The sequence below is a fragment of the Euprymna scolopes genome, chromosome 11 (assembly GCF_053919585.1).
Source record: "Euprymna scolopes isolate OS-2025 chromosome 11, ASM5391958v1, whole genome shotgun sequence".
NCBI lineage: Eukaryota > Metazoa > Mollusca > Cephalopoda > Sepiida > Sepiolidae > Euprymna > Euprymna scolopes.
Genome location: NC_136492.1, coordinates 30,739,057 through 30,759,527, shown reverse-complemented (window position 1 = coordinate 30,759,527; position 20,471 = coordinate 30,739,057). Strand labels below are relative to the sequence as shown.

The 20,471-nt window shown below is 31.5% G+C and overlaps 2 protein-coding genes across 4 annotated transcripts in view; one reads left to right on the top strand and one right to left on the bottom strand.

Annotated features, from left to right (window-relative positions):
• Positions 1-20,471, top strand: part of LOC145287825 (RING-box protein 2-like) — a 212,195-nt gene that overhangs the window by 1,114 nt on the left and 190,610 nt on the right. The gene's annotated exons all lie outside the window — the stretch shown is intronic.
• The window catches only part of LOC145287823 (long-chain-fatty-acid--CoA ligase 4-like), a 215,121-nt gene that overhangs the window by 145,389 nt on the left and 49,261 nt on the right, over positions 1-20,471 (bottom strand). The gene's annotated exons all lie outside the window — the stretch shown is intronic.

Below are 20,471 nucleotides of genomic sequence, written 5' to 3'. Positions count from 1 at the left end.
TTCTATATATTTTTGCATGTATTGTTTTGTTTGTATTATTTTTTGTATGTATTATGTTTGCCTTTGTATTGTTTTATTTGTATTTTGTACATTTTTTTATAGTATGTTTATATGATTTTATTTTGTACATTGTTTTTGTTAACACTTGTTTTTAATAATATATATTTATACTGTTTTTAAATTGCTTACTTTTGTATGTTTATTCACGTCATTTTGTTTATAAAACAATTTTTGTTTTGCATATTTTATTTAACAACATTACAGCCAATGTGACCTCCGACCTTTAGATCAGATATTGTTTTAATGTGTTTAAATGTTCTTAATAAAATAAATCTATGTATGAAAAATGATTTTTAAGCGAGAAGAACGTGATTGGTTCAGAGCCATCTAAAAATAAACTATATTTTATAATAAATAGAAACAGTATTGAAACAGATTCAACTTTTGTGTTCTCTTTATTTAGAACATATTTGAGATTGAGATTTTTGACTTGTAATCCGCAAGAAAATCATGAATCGTGAAAAAGACATTCTTCTGAAAGTACTAGAATGCGAAGAGTAAGGGCCATCTGGTTGTAATAGTGATATTAATGATTAATTATAGCCAATTATTTCAAGTCAAGCCTCATTAATTTTTTAAATAAGTGACTTGTTGCAAAGGATACAGAAGTAACCTGATCTGTTCAAGATAATTTCAATTATTTAATGTTCAGAGGTTGACAGGCCTTTTTTGTAGCAAAGTATGGAATGACGTGTATACAAACCAACCATAGTTTAAAAATGAGGTTATAGATTGGACAGGCAAGTCTAGAGAATGATTTGAAGTTTATTCTGTTAGATTGATATCCAATTTACTCTCCCTGCTCTGTACTCCCTGAACCTCACCACATCTGTGTTTCCCTGCTTTCTATGCTCCCCTCTCCGGTCTGTATAGGGAGACGGATTAATAGACATATATTGTGAGACATTAAGAAAAAAAAATTTTTTTAAGCAAAGAAAATAATAGTTCTCACATTCTACAGTGTTTCGACAAACGGTGAAGAACTGTGATTTTCCTGGATCGGAATCTATTTATCTAACACTTATTATGTTAGAAGTGTTTTTTTTTTTTTAACCTCCTTATATTAAATGGCTTCATGCCTTGTCTAAAGTGACTTCTATAAAAAAAAAAAAAAAAAGGCTATATAAAAATCCAAATTAACCGAAAACGAAATTGTTACAGTTAAAGTTAAAAAGTACTCAAAATTCTGTGGATACGTGATCAACAGACATCCAGAGCCTCCTCTATAGATGCTTCGGTGCACCTCTGAATGCAAAGAATTAATGACCCACTAAATTGATCTTCTAATTTTTCCTTAACTTGAAAATATTTTGGTTGACGTAATCATTTGACATTTTAAACTGGTAAGATTATTTGTAACAGATTCTGTGTTTATTGTGTTAGTTCGGTGCCTGCAATTAAGTATTCTGTAGTTGGTAGCATTTTTATTGCAAACACTTCCGATTCTTTAAAAATGTTGTTTAGACTTTCACCTCCTACTCACTTTTTTTTCTCATTATGTATCTCTTTCTCTGTATCTATATTCCATCTACCTGTATGTTTGACTGTCTGCCTATCTATACATCTGTTTCTCTTTGTATATTAATCTGCTCTTTATTGTAAATCTGTTTATCTGCGAATCTCTTTCTCTCTCCCAATTTATCTTTGTAAATCTCTGAACTCTTTATAAATCTCTCTCTCTCTCTCTATATATATATATATATATGTGTGTGTGTGTGTGTATGATAATAAAAGGATAAAAAAAAAATCCAACGATATGAATTTAAAATTTATTTGCAATTCAAATACTATTGGCCTAACATAAAAAGTTGTCAAGAGGTTGGCTCCAAAAATGTGTATATTCTCGATGACCTAAGATTATTTGGACATCAGCATAATAATCCACAGTTAAAAAAACTACCAACAACTAATTTATGAATTGAATAACTACAAAACGATTCATATTTCTATTCTGAATACCCAACACTAACTTGAAGCTGAAGAGATATACTTCACATTTGAAAACCGTTGCTTGAATAAAACCCACTGAATAGCCGAATCGTTGAGCATTTTGTATCTTTCTTTACATTTTACATTCATATATATATATATGTAATAAAGCTGAACATCTGTGTGCGTCTGTACATGAATAGGTTCCTATATGGTTGACTATTACACAAAACTGACCACATACGATGATAGAATTGGTATCGAGGATCAAAAATGGGTATGTTACATTTTGAACAGTGGTGGTTTATTAAAATTGTGGGGTCTGCATATACACCTGGTCCCTAAAGTATAGAAACAAGGCAATAGCCATTAGTCGCATGCTCTCGTGTAATGAATGAATGCGTGAATGTAGGATTGACGTGAAATTCTTAAAGATAACCTAAAATGACCGAAAAATGGGCTGAAATGACTTAAATAAAAAGTAAATGACTTAGAATGACTTTAATGAACTTAAGGATGAATTGAATGATCTTAAGAATGACTTGAATGCTTAAAAAATAACTGGAATCCTTCAAAAACAACTTGAATAATCTGGAGAATGACTTGAATGGCTTTGAGACTGACTGGTTGTAAAGTGAGTGATCATTTTACATTAAATTAATACAGAAAAGTGATCCCCCATTTTATATCACAAAGTTACAAACATAAGTACAGCATGTAAGAACAGATACTACACTTTGATCTTATTTATATATTTTATTGCTTTTAAAAATTTTGAAAATACAATTAAGTAAAAAAAAAAAAAAAAAAAAAAGATTTTCAAACAAAATTAGGCACAAGGCCCTACAAGAAATTGGGGAGGGGAAGGGTTCAGAGTCTTTGTGACTAAAGTGATTAAAAGTAAGAATTGTAGACTTTGGAGTCTTCATCTTGACTGGCAACATTTACCAAAATACCTCATTCACTCTATGGATCTTAATCTAACTAATAAATCCCCAGCGTTTAAGAATCAAAAACATATTTACAATTTATAAACAGTTGTCTGTGTGTTTGTGTATGCATTTTTTTTTTTTTTTAATTTAAATTGTGTTTGTGTGTGTGTGTGTATGTGTGAAAAAATAAAAATACTAATAAATAATAAAATACTACACTTTGATCTTGACCAAAAGGCCAAGAACAGCATCTATTAACAACAGACCTTTGATCTAAACCAAAAAGACCAAGCACAAAAGTGTTACGGACAGACCGACAGACAGTGACTTATAGAGTTACTTGCACGCGACTAATGAAGAAAAAAACTTTTACAAGGGTTTTTGATGTAGATGTGCATAAGAATTAGTGTTGGGACGATTCCTAATTTTTATACGATTCCGATTCCAGGAAAATATTGATTAACGATTCCAATACCAAGTACGATTCCGATTCCTAGGGAATTTATTGTTTTGAAATATACCAGGTAGTTTTATACTTATGGACGGTAGTTCCCAAATATGTTCCCTAACTTTGGAAGAGATATTTTATGTCTACACCGTCGTGTTTTGGTTTAAATAAAATTATTATATAGTATAAACTTAACGGAAAAATTAGCAAAATTTATTTTAGAGAAAATTTATTTTACTTAATTGGAATACAGAAAAAAAAACTCAAAGAAAATAGAATTTATCCTTCAGAGAAAAAAACAAATAAAAAAGAATTTATATAACAGAACAAAAACAAGAAAATTAGAGAATAAATACACACGATTCATCATTTTGGTCCTCATAATTAACAGATTTAATGAATTAAATAAAAAAAATATAGCGGAAGAGAAAGAAAATATATACTAATTAAATATAAAAAAGATAAATATTTGATTTAATAATTTATAAATGCACGTGCGTAATGAAAAAAAAAACAATATACCACGTGACATGGCGCCGTAGATACAAAATAACCTTTCCAAAGTTAACGACCATATATGAGAAATACCATTAATCGAAAGTTTTTGTGTTTTATACCAAAAGGTAGGTATAGCGAAAAGTTACAATTAAAGGAATTTCAAAAACGATTTTTTGTTTGGCTATTGATAGTTGTATTTGTGACGGCAGTTCTTCAGACCTCCATAATTCACAAGGAGTAGTTAACACCTATTATTTTTTCTTACTTTTTCATTGCTTTTACACGTTGTTTCTAACATGAAGAATAAGTTTAGCCAAACTAATTTTGAAATAGGGTATATCAAAGGAACACATAAAAATGATACCACTATAAAAAACAAATGAAATACTAGATAAAATTGAGCAAACAAAATTACCAAAATTACAGAAAAAGATAAAAAAAACAACAAAAAAAACGGTGAAGTTTCTTGAGTGAAATGAATTATTGAAAGAAAATTAATTGAACTAATAGAAATGTTAAATAAAAAAAATGTCACATTTCAATATTTTTTTTAATAATTAAATTCTCAGGGTTGTCAAAATTAAAAATTAAGTGATTTTTTTTTTTTATTAGACTTCTTTCGAAGCTTGTTACCTTGAAAAATACATTTAAAACCCTGTTTTTTTTTAAATAAATTGAAAAATAAATGCAATTAAAAAAATTTAATTGATAATTGAAACTTTAAAAACATATTAAACATTGAAAAATTACTTATCTCACAAATTAACGTCCAATAAAGTAGATCCAGTCTTCATACAGGAATTTGGTTATAATAAATATATCTTTCCCAAGTTTTGATTACAATAGATCTGAATGAATGAACCTTGTAAGGGAGGGGCACTAAGCATTGCCCTGTTAATAATGAATTTCTTTGGTTTCTTTTTATTTCTCTCTTGCGGTTAGAAATATCAGGAAATTTTTTTCTTTTTTTCAACATCAGACTAAAAGAATCGTAATGAAGGAATCGGAAAATTAAGGTATTTTTTAACGATGCGATTCCGATACCTCCCAAAATACATGATTCTTACGATTAACGATTCCGATTAATCGTCCCACCACTAATAAGAATATTTTGATAATCATGTTTCAGTTTGAACAAATATGGGATAATAAAATTATGAGGTCTGCATTCGCGCATGACCTCCATAGAATGGAAATATGACAAAGTTTAACAAAGTTTTTTTTAATATAGATCCACATAATATCGTGATAAGCATGTTTCAGCTTGAAAAGGTGTGGTATAATAAAATTATGGGGTCTCTCTGGCTTTCATAGAATGGTTCTTAATTTTTTGTACTAAAATATAGTTTAAGAAAAATAAGTTGTTTGTAAGTAATGTCCAAACCAATTTAGGTGACCAAAATAGGATTTGACCAATATTTAAATGATAAAAATGGAAGAGTTAAACTATTTGATATTTTCTGTGTGTGTTCTTGCCCCCTTTAAGCAACTGATTTTTTTTTAATTGATAATGTAATAAAGTTCCTAGGTAACTTTATTTTTTATATTCTTAACTTCTCCCTCCCTCTCTCATATTTGTTAATCTCTTTATCCTTGTAAATTTTTCTCCATATATTTGCGAATCTTTCTCTTTCTGAATCTCTCCTTAGCATTTCTTTCTTTGTGAATCTTTCTTTCTGTGTTTATCTTTTTGAATATTTCTTTCTTTCTTTACACCTGTTAAGGTTTTCTAGATATACATACATATATAGGATGGTTTTACAATATGATACTTTGTATAAGAACATTGTTATGCCAACTTAATTTATATTAATATAAAGGGGGGGGAGTCACAGCATAAATTGAGAGAGGGTGAAAATGACAAAAAGGAAAGTTAGTAAGATTTAACCTGTAGAAAGAAAGGAAAAGAAACATCGAAAGTGACGAATTTGAGATTCTGTCCTATTTTTTTTTTTTTTTTTTTTAATATCAGACTATTTACAAGAGGTTATAATAATGTGAGTCACATTGTTACAAAGGTTGGTATCATATTTGTTATAATCTAAAACTGTTTATATCTACAGGGTGACCAAAAAAAAAAAACGGGCTCCAACTCTAATTACGTTTATTAGTGTTTTTTCCGAATGAAATGAAACTTTGGTCATAACTAGTTTATTATATTCAAAACATCACATCAAAACACTAGGGTCTTTGGCCTTTTTTCTCCGTTCTACAGTATATGTTCTAGATGGCCTCCATTTAGCTTTTGTTTTTTTTAAGGTCAACTTGTATATGCCTTGTATTAATCCAACAACTAAAACGGAAGTGGAAGGAATATTCTGCATTCCAGAAACCGTGTCTGGAAACTTACTAAAATTAATCAATGTCCCAAGAATGTGATTTGAAATTGAGCCAAGCTTTCAAAATCTGATTTATAAAGAGTTCTTGTTTTCAAAGCAATCATAATTTAGGGTTAATAGTAACCCATATCACCACTGTCTACCTAGTGAACAGGAGGGTCATTTATGCGGCATTTATTAGAATAGCTAACAAAACAAAAATAGAAAGAAAAAAGTACATATACAACAAATATATTACCAAAAGCAAGATAAGTTATTCTTCTACCAACCTGAATAAGTTTTTGTGTTTTAACTTATTTTGAAGTATTTTTTTTTTTACTTAAAAATAAAAGTAAAGTCTGTCGAGTTAGAACGTAAAAATACAGTGGTCTCATTAGAGCAATAGTCGAGTTTCAAAAATATGAAATACAATAAAATACTGGTAGAAACACATGCAATAAATGTCACCAATCATACGAAAATGCAATGTTCTACTAGTATTTTGTTCAATGTTCGATTTTTTAGTGATTGTCAAGGCTTTACTACAGCTCTAATGATGAAATATTAACAAGGACTTTTAGTATATTAAAAAAAATCAGTTTGAGATATACACCATGAATTACTTTACTTGAAACATCACTGATTTTGTTGAAAAAAAAAAAAACGATAGACATTTTGATTCTAATGTCCAGGCCTGGGGTCAGAATCGATCTAAGTTTTATGATGATAACATGGGATCTGTGTGAACTGTTAACCATGCATCACTCCCTCTCTAGTAAAAAGAAAACTGGACATGATGGCCAAGTGAAAACCTGATTAATCAATAGGAGATCTATACTGAAAAGACAGTACTTAATAAATAACGATTTTTGGTACTTTGAAGGAATAGATAATTTCAGTATTTATAAAATTGAAGGGTTTTTTGTTTTTTTTTGTTTGTTTTTTTTTTACATGGTTTTCCTGTTTGGTTTTACCAGTTACACAATTTAGCAGTTTTTGTATGGTTTTGCTTTTATTTTTGGAGATATATTTTATACAGTACTGCAATGCTTCTACTTCAAGATATTTTGGTCCATCAGATCACTGCAAATCCTGTCTGACCAGCCGTTTTGGTTGTGATGTCACAGGATCAATGAAAATTCTGTCTGAGTGAGATCACAATGGATAACAATAGGATTATAATCCGAAAGTTATCCAATTCCTGAACCAAACGGAATTTAGCAATTGAATTACTCCAAGACCCATCCGGAATTACAATCTAATCCAAAAAAAATGGGCCTAAATCAATAAGAAGCAACCCATGCTACTATAGCCCTTTATAGCTTTTTCCTGTTTTTCCTTCTGTCTTTACTCCCTCTTCTGATGAGAAGCATTTGGCTTTGAAATGCCATGGCCTAAATGTTGTATTCCCTTTTAAACTAATAGCATAAGATTTCATAAATTTTTTTATCCCTTTGTTATCTCAACTCATTCTATAAAGCTGGTTGAGTGTATATATTTGTATGTGTGTATATTTATCATACAAGTGAATGTAAAACGTAAAAATAATATACATGAAAAGTATTTATAAAATGCTTGCTGAATAGGTGTGGAGGCTGGTATATGGATCTGCAGAATAGATTTCCACATAAGGGTCAAGGAGTCGAAGATATCAAAGTCAGAGTTGGCATCCTAGGAATTATAGGTGTCGGACTTTTACTGCCAGCTTCTTACGGATTTCGTTCCCAGTCTGAAAAATCAAACTTTTATGAAGAGAAAATCCTTGGTATTTCAGCAGGATAATGCACCTGCGTACAAGTCCCATTACACAGAGTTGGTTAAGGGATCACAGTTTCACAGAAGGCATATTGATGGTTTGGCTTCCCAACAGGCCCGACTTAAACCCAATTGAAAATTTGTGGGCCATCATTAAGCAGAGAATTTATGTTGATAGCTGATGGGATGCAATTTAACACTTTGGGTGCTCTCTGGAATGCAGTAGTGGATCAATTAAGCCATGTCAAGTCAAAAATTTACTTCTGCAGTCGACAAGCGTCTTCTTAAAATCCTTAAAAATGGAGGAGGATATGTTGACTCGTAAGATGAAGTGAATAACATTGCAACTTTTTTCTTTGTTTTGTAGTTTATTTTGTTTTGTATTTATATTATTCCTTAATTGGAATTCATTTTTGAGATGAGCATTATATATATTAATTTTTATTTTGGACTATTATTCTCATCTTTATTAGTTGTTTTCATCTTTATTGGTGGCGCAGTTGATAGAGACGTTGAATCTCTACAGTTCCAAATGGACATTGTCTGAAGATAGCGGTTTCAATCCTACCCAAGCGTGCCAGAGGTTTGCTTGGCCAAAAACGTGGTGAGACGACAACAACTACGGATGGCAGTGATTGGTGAGAATGCAGTTAGGAGATTCGAAGTTCCTATCCGTTGCGGTTACCACCTGACGAAGGCCAGAGGAATAGTTGGCCGAAACGTTGTGAGAAACAACAACCAATAAAAATGAAACAACTAATAAAGATGAGAATAATAGTACAAAATAAAAATAATATTGTGTTTTGTAGTTTGTGTGTTCTATTCATTTTGGTTCTGTATTTTTTAGATAAAAGCATTTGAAATAACAAAATAATCTTTTTTTTTTTTTTTTTAGCTTTTACATAATCTAACCAGACAATGTTGTACAAAAAAGTTATTGTATAAAAAAAATTAATGAAAGTGTTTAGGGTTTAATACCTAAGTACATGATAGTCTGTATAAAAATAATGCCTTGATAAGAAAACTTTCAAGATTCAATATATGTTTGAGGAGTTATATAAAAAAAAACAGTTAGGTGTTGCATAATCAAGCTGCCCCCACCATATATACACACACAAACACACTCGTATATATACATACATACACACGCACGCACAGCAGACAAATGTTTGCTTAACATCCAATCTTTGTTGTGGAATTTTGCATTCACGCAACTAAATAAGCTAACCAACCAATTCATGACTTCTTAGAATCTTAGCTGATAAGAAGAACGTTTGTTCGGGTTATTATCACCAAATACCAGAAATCTATTTTGGTGATTATGTAATGCACGCTAGAATAAAGTTACCACATAAAAAAAGTCTCAGAAGATATAAATTTCCGTTTTGCTTTGCTCAAGTGCTAAAGAATGTCATATCTATTATAGAAATGTAGTATTTGTGTCTGTCCTTCAAAGTATGTTTTGTGTTTTATTCTTTCTTCTTCGTAACCGTGTTGAAAAAAAAAATAGACAACACAAATTTGAGGTTGTTACCTCAAATTTGTGTTGTCTATTTTTTTTTTTTTTTGTCACTGCTTCATATCTTCTTCCTGTCAGCTTCTCACTGTTGCATTCCTTTATGTTCCAGGTGATCTCTGTGACTAGGACCCATTGTTCATATAACTTTCTTTTGTTATAAGAATTAAAGAAAGACAATTTGGAAATGGAAATTAATTGAGAGGAAAACATTTAATCACATCTACTGTTTACACTTAATTATGTAGGGGAAAGACAATAATATTAACTATGGGTAGATAGACAGATCAGCCCCCAATCGCTGCATGTGATTTTCAACAGGTGTTAAAACATTTTGTAAAGGACTACAGATCTTGATCTCCCTTTAAATCTAACTGTTCCTTCTCACTTTCTTTTTTTTAATTTTTACAAAAGGGTCACTACATATTAAGGCCCAGAGGCCACTTGAAGATAAGGGTTAATGTGTGTACAGTAGTCATTGGGACAATAGCATAGTAATTGTTAGCAGTGGAAATTTGGTATGATTAGATTATTTAAGAGGACAATTCAATAAGAACTTGTTTACATTGAACTTGACAATATTGTAGTCAGTTGGAAAGCAGACAAGTGGAACAGTTCCACAGGCAGTTCGAGGAAAGAAGCTTTGTTCATGAAATCCACATTTAGGTACTGATAGAATGTGGGAAATTTTTGTTAATGGTTTTGGTTAGACAAGTGGTTTTTGCAAAAGATTGGAAAGAGGGGTGGGGGCACAGATTAGAGCTCAGTCGAGTACTTGCCATAAAAATAATGATAGTGCAGAGACAAGTTTGCAACATCTCTTCTATGGGAAAGAGGTTGCAGCAGAGAAAAGGGCATCACCTACTAGATGACAAAATTGGTTTTGAACTCTGTCAAGGCAGGATAGGATGCTCCGCGCAACAGTACTAGATCCTAGGACGTATTTGGCTCCTATATAGGCAGAGGATTTGATCGGCAGCAAGATATCCACTGGAATGATAGAATGATCCAACCAATTACCCAGTAAATGTGGCAATGGATTTGATGCATGTGCTCCATTTCAGATTAGGACACAGGATGTCACAGTCATGGACATTGTTCGAATTCATTCTTTTTCCTGACTATTGATCAGATCTTACCCTGGTGTTAGATTACTTTAGAATGTACTTTGAGAACTTTGTTTTATGCACAGGCAAGGTTACTGCGACCCCATTAATTCACATGTATCATTCAACATTCATCTGGTTTTGTTATTTATGATGCTGCAAGTGTCTCAAAAGTGGACAACATCAGGCAGCATCTTACACCAGCTCTCTGTGCAGTCCAGTCCGTATTCACTAGATTTATTTTGGATTTCAGTATCCCTACTCTTAGGTGCACGCCATCATCGCAGTTATACAACAAGGAAATAGGGTTTTGGAAAAAAAATAAAAATTGCTAGCTAAAAAAGTCCATTATAAGTCAAGTTTGTTAGCAGGGATACACAATATTTTTATGTTTCGGAATTTTTTAAATGAGGGCAGATAGTATGGATTATTCAGATCACCGTTCTCATCTCTATCTTTACTTATATATAAAAAGATACTGTGTGTGCATATGTGAATTTGTTTCCTATAGACTCTGAAACGGCTGGGCTGATTTTTATGAAATTTCACACAAATGCTTTATATATTTGGGAGTGTTCTTAGATAGGTTTTGTATTGAAATGCCTTTGATAAGTATTGAAAATCAGAAATCAAAAAATCCAATTAAAACATCATATAAAGTCCAAGTTCACAAGTGCATTTGAGAAGTTTTATCACCACACAAGCAGAAGGGTCCGGCATATAAAATCAACAGTAGGTTGCTTGATAAGACAGGGGTGTTTTCAAAATGAATGTTTCTGTTTAGAACACAACTGAACCATGATACTTGACTTGAATTGAATTTTAAACTTTTATTCAAGCTATTATATAAAATAATTTTATAAAAACAGTAGGTTCTCTACAGTGCAATGTAGACAACAATGTATTACGGACTAAGTCACTGCAGGGAGGTATGTGAAACTTTCTCCCGGTAAACCACGATGGGTCCCCAACTAGAGCAGGCAATCAATCACTTGGATTGAAAAATGGGCAATTTCACAGATTTTGATGACCATAAAAGTATGGTATGAAACATTTGTTGATCCTCATTCAATCCCGAGCAAAAACGTGTCTCCCTGCTAGTTTTTATTTTGTTTACATTTCGACCAATGTAACCTTTATGTGCATCTTTTCAAACTTAGGAATCTATCACAAACTCAAGAACCCTTATGGAATTTCAAAGTGAACACTTTAATCCGCGCGGTGCAATAGTTAAAGGCATTCATCGGCAATCATTTCTAAGTGACAGTCTTCTGGAGCTTGATGGTTTAGTCCTTACTACATGATCCAAATTTACTCAGTCATGGCTGACGGAATGAGAACAATCTACTCCAGTCTCCCAACATGGATTAAATAAAGTGTTCAGTTCAAAATTTTATACAAGTTCTCGAATTTGACAAAGATTCACAGTTCGTATTTGGATTCTTTAGAAAACTGTTCTCGACTTGAGCGTTATTACATTCAAGATGAGAACAATTGTCCAAAGGATCAAAATAATTTCAATTATCAACCCTCAACTCAAAATTTCAGAAACAAAGATTCAAAAGTTTAAAAATTAAAAGGATACATCTGAAGAAGGTCAATAGTTATATTGGCTGAAACACTAAAAATAACATCCAACAGTAGTTCAAATAATCCAATATGGGGGGGGGGGCATGATTTGATGTACCACAAGAGTCATATTTCTCTTAGTCTAAACTTGGGCACCTGTTCCAGGAATGAGGGAAGGGAAAGGCAGAATCCACATTCTACTCCCTGTAAAAAGTACGAAACTATTACATATAATGGTTTTACCAGGAGGTGAAAAGATAGGTCAGTCGCCATTCTACTGTCATAGAAAAGCAAACCTTGACAAAAATATCAGTTTACCGAACACACATACACATTATTTTTGCACTGTTTCTTATTTACTTAAAATCATTGAATAAAAAATGATCAAAGAAAACAAAATCAGAAAACCAGATTCTTGATTTTGTCATTATTGCATAGTTAATCACAAACATAACAGATGTTGAGCAGAGTAGTATTATGGTTATCAACACAGAATATGGAATCAAAGAGTACTGGTGTTATTGTGTTCTTATAGTTAAGTATTACATATTCGTATGTATAGGATTCACTTCTAAACTGATCAACTGATCATTATGAATTTTGGAACACAGTTACATGATATAAAGTGTCCAAATGAAACTTACGTTTGATTTTATTTAGTTTTATGCAAAGCGGACAAAATAAGGTGGAAGTCATTTTATGAAAATTTGGCATTAGACAGTTTCATTATTTTATTTATTTATTCAAAGTATTTTAGGTGTTATTAGGGAGCATTATTATATGGACACAACCTTCCATTTGCATTCAATTTGATCCAAAGTAATTAGACACCAATTAATTCACTGGATTTCAATTTCTGTATAAGATTTAAGTTTTAAACATTTTCTAAAATCAAAATCATGTAATGGATTTTGATCCAAATTAAAACAAGAATTGTAAATCATATTTGATTTTAATCCTTGTAGGAAGATATGAAAGTGTTGCAGAACTGTTTGGGTTTAACAATTACTTGTACCCACCCTGTTCAATATATATGTTCAATAGTGTTATTTAACTTCTCACTACAGGAAGATATAGCACAAGATCTGAAGGTGAGGGAGAGTTAAGCCACTATCCCTTTGCCAAAAACTTCTTGGGTTGCCTCATCAGCATTTCCTAGTAAAGACGCCTCTGGCAATAAGCCATGAACTTACTTCACCTGAAAGCAGCAAACTTGGAGGGTGGACCTCCTAGACTGCACAGAACATCAGACGTTCTTCAGAAGAACAGGGAAAAGGCATTTTCAAAATGCTTCGAAGCTGAAATGTTTGATAGTATATTTACTAGCTTTGCTTTTCTGTTTAAGCTATGCTATTTTTTTTCCAAGATATCTTTGAAAAGAGATAGATTAGTACCGTTTCCATGAGTATCAAACAAAGTGAGTTGACAAATAATTCCAAAGTTGTCTGTAATTGCTAATAATATTCACCTATGTTGAAATTATATATGTATTAGTTGAAGAGGAAAGAAGGATGTTATTTTCATTGCTAAGTTTACTAACAATTTATTTTATAAAAGCGATTATTTTTTTCAAACTTTGCTAAATGTCTCAATATTTCTTGAATTTTATAGTCACATATGTAAATTAGATAAATTAATAGGACTCTTCGGTGCTATGTTATCTTTATGGATAACATAGAAGTAAATAGACTTATTTGTTGCTATGCAAGATGAATTTCTTAAGAGATGTATCAATTTATGAATTTTGGAATTAAATCAAAGTAGAATAACAACAGGTCATATATATATATATATATATATATATATATATATAAATAATTCCAGGTTAATATTTTTCACATATTCAGCAATTTTAACGAGGTTGATGCAAGAGTGTTCAATACTGAAGTAGGGCAAGATATACTTTCTATTTGTTTTACATAAGCCTTAATATATTACAACACATTTATGAGCAGGTTTCAGTTTCCAGTTACAAGTAACTAGAGACCTCTTCAGGTGATACAAAAGTTCAGTCAATACTGACTAACTTTTGTATTAGCAATATCACCTCAAAAAGTCTCTAGTTGCTTGTACTTGGCTGAACAAAACATGCTCATGAATGTATAGCGACATATTAATGCTTATCTAAAACAAAAAGCATGTATAGATTATTCCATGTATCCAGATAAAATTTTATAAGTAGATATAATATTCAAAGATTAACCACAGAAAATTCTATATAGCTTAATTGCTATGTATATTTTCATAACTTGAGATGATGTACGTGTGTGTGTGTGTGTGTGTGTGTGTGTGTGTGTGTGTGTGTGTGTGTGTGTGTGTGTGTGTGTGTGTGTGTGTGTGTGTGTATATATATATATGTACATACATTATGAAGCTGAAGTACCCACATATGTCAGGTTTTAACATTTAAAAAAAAAATTTATAGCCTTAGAAGTTAATATCTATAAAATATTAATTCATTTTTATTTTTAAAAAATGATTACAATTTAAATATATAACTGAAACACTATTAAAAAAAAAAATTTAACTAAAAAATAAAACAATCATCTAGTATGAGATTCAGACTCACCATGGCATAAAGCATTATCCACAAGACCAGTAATCTAACAGAAATATTTTGTCTTTTTAATCTACTCAGTGTTTAGGTTGGTTGGTTGTTTTACGATATATCAACCCTTTTCAGGTTATTCAATGCCGAATCCAAAGATTTTGAAGAAAAATGTTTTAATAGAATATATTTCCAAATGTTTCCAAGTCGGTTTTTATTTAACCCATAGTTGGGACCCTAACAGGTACTACCACTCCGGGTCAGAGTGGACCTGGGAGCAATGGCAATTAAAGGGTGGCTCCACACTCCCCAAAGCCCACAAGCTGGGGCCTCACCACTGGATATAGTTTAAGGTCATATCCAGGAGCACAGTGTTTAGGAGTTTGGCATAAAATCTCTGCATAATCCAATTGTTTAAAATATAAACAAATATAAAAATTCCTATTAAAGTAAAATGTAAACATTGCAAATATTTTTTATGTAATTTAATGAAAAGAGACCATATTTTCTCTTCAAAATAAGTAATACATAGTTGTTCGGTTAGCTGTAAAAGGAAATGCTAAAAATGTTGGACGATTTGTTTGTCATTTTTAATTTTAAAACCTCTGACATTGATAAGGACATCAGCTAAAAGATGCTGATATTGGCTCTTAAACTATTCACCTGTGATGCAGCAATGAATATAACTTTGCTGTGTGTGTGTGTGTGTGTGTGTGTGTGTGTGTGTGTGTGTGTGTGTGTGTGTGTGTGATTGTTTCTCTATATCACCGCTATTTAGTGCAACTAGACAAGCATGTGCCTCAAGTCAGGATAAAAAAACTTTGAACTAACAGACAGCACTTTTAATCCCAGCGTTATCATCCGACACCTACTGAATGTAAGCAAAATATCGATGTAAACATTGTCACTTGTTGGAGAGCTCAATTTTTGTTTTTACTCAGCGAGCAATGTCTTAATAGCTAGTAGAAGAGCTCTACTCTGAAAGTCATCCACAGACAAACTGCTTTGTTGTATCACAGCTCTTTAATGAGACTAATAGATACATACATTATATATATATATAATCCACAAGATGTAATTTCTTTTTCAAAGAATAAAATTATATATAGACAAAAATTATCATGTGTAAAGGTGTAAGTTTTGTTTTAATTCTTAAAATCTGAAACCGACAACATTAAGTATAAGATGAAATTTGTACAGGTAAAATAGAGACGATATATTGCATTTACATTTGTGTGTGGACATGTGTGCATACACATACAATTTTGTATACATACATAAATATACACTTGTGTACATACATAGATATGGTTTTACATAAATTCATATTTTTTATACATATGTACGTTTTTGTGTACATGCACATACATTTATGTAGGTGCGTACACGTTTGTATGTGCATATATGTACATATATACAGGCACATCCATATAGACTGATACGATTGTATGTGTGCACACGCCTATATATGTGTGTCCACGTATATACATGTTTGCATCTACATGCATACTTGTGTATACAAACACACAAATACGTAGTTGTGTGTGATACTTCTTTTAATGTGCACTAGTTTTCGATAAGAACATGGACATTAAATCTCTGCAAGATAAAAATCATCGTCATGACAACATGTCCCACCAATTAAGGAATTTACTCTGAGGAGACAATAGAAAATAATGATGCCAATCCAAACCATGGTAACGGTCACCTTTGCTATCAAGTCATTAAAACATGGGATTACTAAAACAAGTCTTAAATTGCGTACAGATCTAAACTGCCTCCTTTCTGTATTAATTTGTGTGAGAACAAAAAATGTGTACATCAATCAATAGCAAATCTTTCAAGAGTTGACATGTTTTATTTTAATACTTTTGAAAGCAAACTCCTAAAATGTATTTAAAAAAAAAAAAGGCAGCACCCAATGTTCTTACAAGTTCTAAGCATTCACACTTGAACAAAAAGTAAATGATTTATACTCATACAATAAATCCTTATTTATTTAGTATGATTTTTTGCTAGACTTATGTTTCAAGAGACAATGAATGGGTTCCCTCTAAATAGGTGCCTGTGCAGAGAAGAGTTTATAGTGAAGCAAGAGTTGCACAATCTGACACTGCATTTCTCCTGATCCAACATTAAAATCCAGTTCAGAACACGTTGAAATAAACGGAAAGATTATTTTGTGGCTTTCCTCGTAGACTAGTTGCCAAGCCAGTTTCAATTTCAATCTACCTATTTGACTCATAGCTAAGAGATATATTAATATAATTGCCACATTCTTTTATAATCTCTCTCTATATATATATATATATATATATATATATAAGGCAAAATGTGTTAGCATGTGCACATTTTTTGTATGTTCGGCAAAGGCTTGGCTGGGGGGGGGGATCACTGTTTCTTAGAACTTTATATACTACCTAGATTATAATATCTAGGATTTACTAAACTAGGTTGTGTGTATTTTTTATTTGGGCGACTTTTACACGCTATTTTCACAATATTTTTTTAATCTTTGCGTGTTTGTTTGGCTTTTTCGTATATAAGCGAAACTGAATCCGTAGCAAAATATCTCTTTCTGGCACTCGTGTCCGGGACGCACAGAAATCAATGAGGTTTGATTAATGCAGCCAAAACCCGTCATATCAGACAATTGCTATTCATTTCGACACTCCTTTTTATAGGGAGCTGGTTTTCCCCAACATCTTGTAGGGAACAAACAAAACTGGCTTGCAGCCAAAGTTAAGTTCCCCTATAGCGTGATGTCTGACTTCATTAAAATTTACACATCTGTCACTTAACTTTTTAATCGTTGAATTAGAACGTATTTCAGTTTCTGTCTCGTCGTGGTCGAGCGGTAAGATGTAAGGTTTTTTTTTTACTTTCTGTTCGACCTTCGCGTCAACCTGCCTACCAAAACTTTTTTCTTATATACCTACAAACACCCAGGCAACGCCGGGCACCTACGCTAGTTTAAAATATAAATCTCACCTGTCTGTTTAAATGTATGTATGCAAAAACTTTTGAGAGAGGCGACGAATTTTCATGAGATCAGTATCGTTTTGAAGCCATGACAAATATCGAAAAATTGGCTCAAAACCATTAATTCCTTCACCCTCAACTGGGCACTTTTCTACAAGGAAGGGTCGCCTTTTTCACCGATATTTTCAAAAGTCATCCTCTCTTTTCGATTGACTAGCCTTAATTTAAACCTACATCACTTCCGGTTTTGCAATGGGCGCAACGGCAAAGACATCACTTTTTTTTTTCACGTCCTTTTCTTCCTTTGCGGTACGGGTTCAAGCCTGCCTGTCTACTACCACTTTTTTTTTTTTTTTTTTGCTCAACACACACCTCCAACCAAACACTTGGGCAACGCCAGGCACCCAGAACTAGACTTTCAATGATTTTTTTTTTTTAATTTTATATCGATATCAATAATTGCTCGATGAAAGATAATGTTTTTAAATTGCAACAAAATGTACATTACATAAAATAAATCAAAGGTAATTTTTTGATTCAATTTAAATTAAATTTTTATACCTTACTTTGTAAAATTTATAAAAGTGCATTTTGAAGATAAATAAATTTCAAATTAAATCTTGTACCTTTATTTTTAAAGCCTTATAAACATTTTGTTTAACAATTTTCATGCCTTGGATGAAATGCTTTTCTAACTTGTATCTTATCTTTTTAAGATTATATTTTAAAACTCTTCTATTTCAGTTTGTATTTCTCCTCACACCACAGTGGACCTTGCTTGCATCTTGTCTTCGATAATCAGGCGATTCCATCTTTAAAAAAATGGGATGACAGTGAATTTTTATGTGCATGGGCATTGCTCAGAGTTTAAGGAATCTGTGGAGAGTTGTATGCTTTGGTTTTGATTTTAGCTGATGGCACCCAAGTCATTTTTTTTAGTTTTGATCTAACTACCATATATATTAAGTTCAATATAATAATCGATAGAGTTATCTCTATAAAAATTAATATGTAATCTGCATGAATTAAACTATCATATTAAAGCATATCTTACAAGAGGGCAATGCCGGGCGGCCTGCTTGTATTGTTTTATTGCTGTGTCTTACATGAATTAAGTGAATACTTATGTGGTTTTGAATGTTTAATAAAGTTATATACGCTTTGAAAGTGTAAATACGTTTTTATTGAGCTTACTTATTCTAATTTTGAAGGATTTTATTGAATAAATATATATATATATATATATATATATACAATGTACGTATATGTTTTCAAATGTATATATATATATACACACACACACACACAGCTAAAAAGGAACAAACAAGTTATATCTCCATCAAAGTTTCGTCTTTATTGTAAGACTTATTCTGGATGAATAAATTGAAAATAAGATACCAGTACAATATTTGAAAATGTATTCGTTGTGAAAGTATGACTGTTCTATTTCAGAACGAAAAAAGTTGTTGGAAATTCAAAAAAATTATAGCGTTGTGAAGAGAGTAAGATCTTTGTTTTTAAATGTCATATAGCTGTTACTATATTTAAAAAAGATCTGTAATTTATATATATATATATATACACACACACACACACACACACACAAGCAGGCCGCCGAGCATTGCATAATATGCATAAATATTATATTTAATTCATACAGAAACTGAGACATGTGCATGCAAGTATGTTTTTTTCTAAAGAACTAAATTCTTGTAAGTAAAAAAAAATATTCAAAAGATCGAAACCAAAATATGAAGACAGTGAGTTAAGTATGATAACCATTATGCCAGCTTGACAATCTTTCAAAGTGATTTTAAAACACTTATTCTTAACCTCTGCCATGTGAATGATTCACACATGTGCATTCATGAAACAGTTGACAAAGATAAAAATCCTATCGCTCCCACGTACCTAGTTTTCAATTTTTACCCCTTAGCAGCCCTTTTTTCCAAATGAAAACCGGTCAAAAAGTTTTCCACGTGTCTGAATACCCTATATACCAAATTTCAATTGTAGATCAAACATTCGTTGAGTATATAGGTTGAGAAGTGTCCTCACACACATTCTCCCTTTAATAGATATAGATTATACACCTATCCAGCCGAGAAAGGGTAAAATGAATTCCCTAAACAAACCAGTCTCACACCACTTTTATGTCCCTTTATGAGAATAAAATTAAAAATATAATGCTATTAAACATTATCTCCAGAATCCTTATTCTAATTTTTATCAAAATCTATTACACGCTTTTAATTTTAAAAAAATATTCAAAATTTAAGGCTGAAGTTTACTAAGAAATAGAGATTCAGTTAATCTTGTTTAATTATCATATAATAACCATGGATCAAATTTAATGTAGATTCAACATGTTTCTAAATATTATGCCTCTCTAAAAGTTCTTTAAATTTTAACTTGATAAACCATGGTTAAAAAGTGCTTAGGGTTTAAAAACTCATGACATTACATGAGAGAGGGTGATAGAAAGCAATGCATTTAGAAGAATATTGGGCATCCGGAAATGTAATAACACACTAATCATGATTTCGATCTCTAACCACTTATCTGTGATTTAGAATGAAGATCACATTGAATAAACAACTAACATATTCCATCAGTTTTATGTAGAGTTAATCTTTTTGAAGGTATGAATAATAAGCTTTAATTAAAAGGGCAGTTATTCCCTTAGTATGAGGGTTATCATAAAAATACAGTGGAACGATAAAATTGTAGCCATAGAAAAGACAACAGGATTCCATTTCCGTTTGATGAAAACCATTTTTTTTTTGTTTTGTTTTTTTTTTTGCAAACGA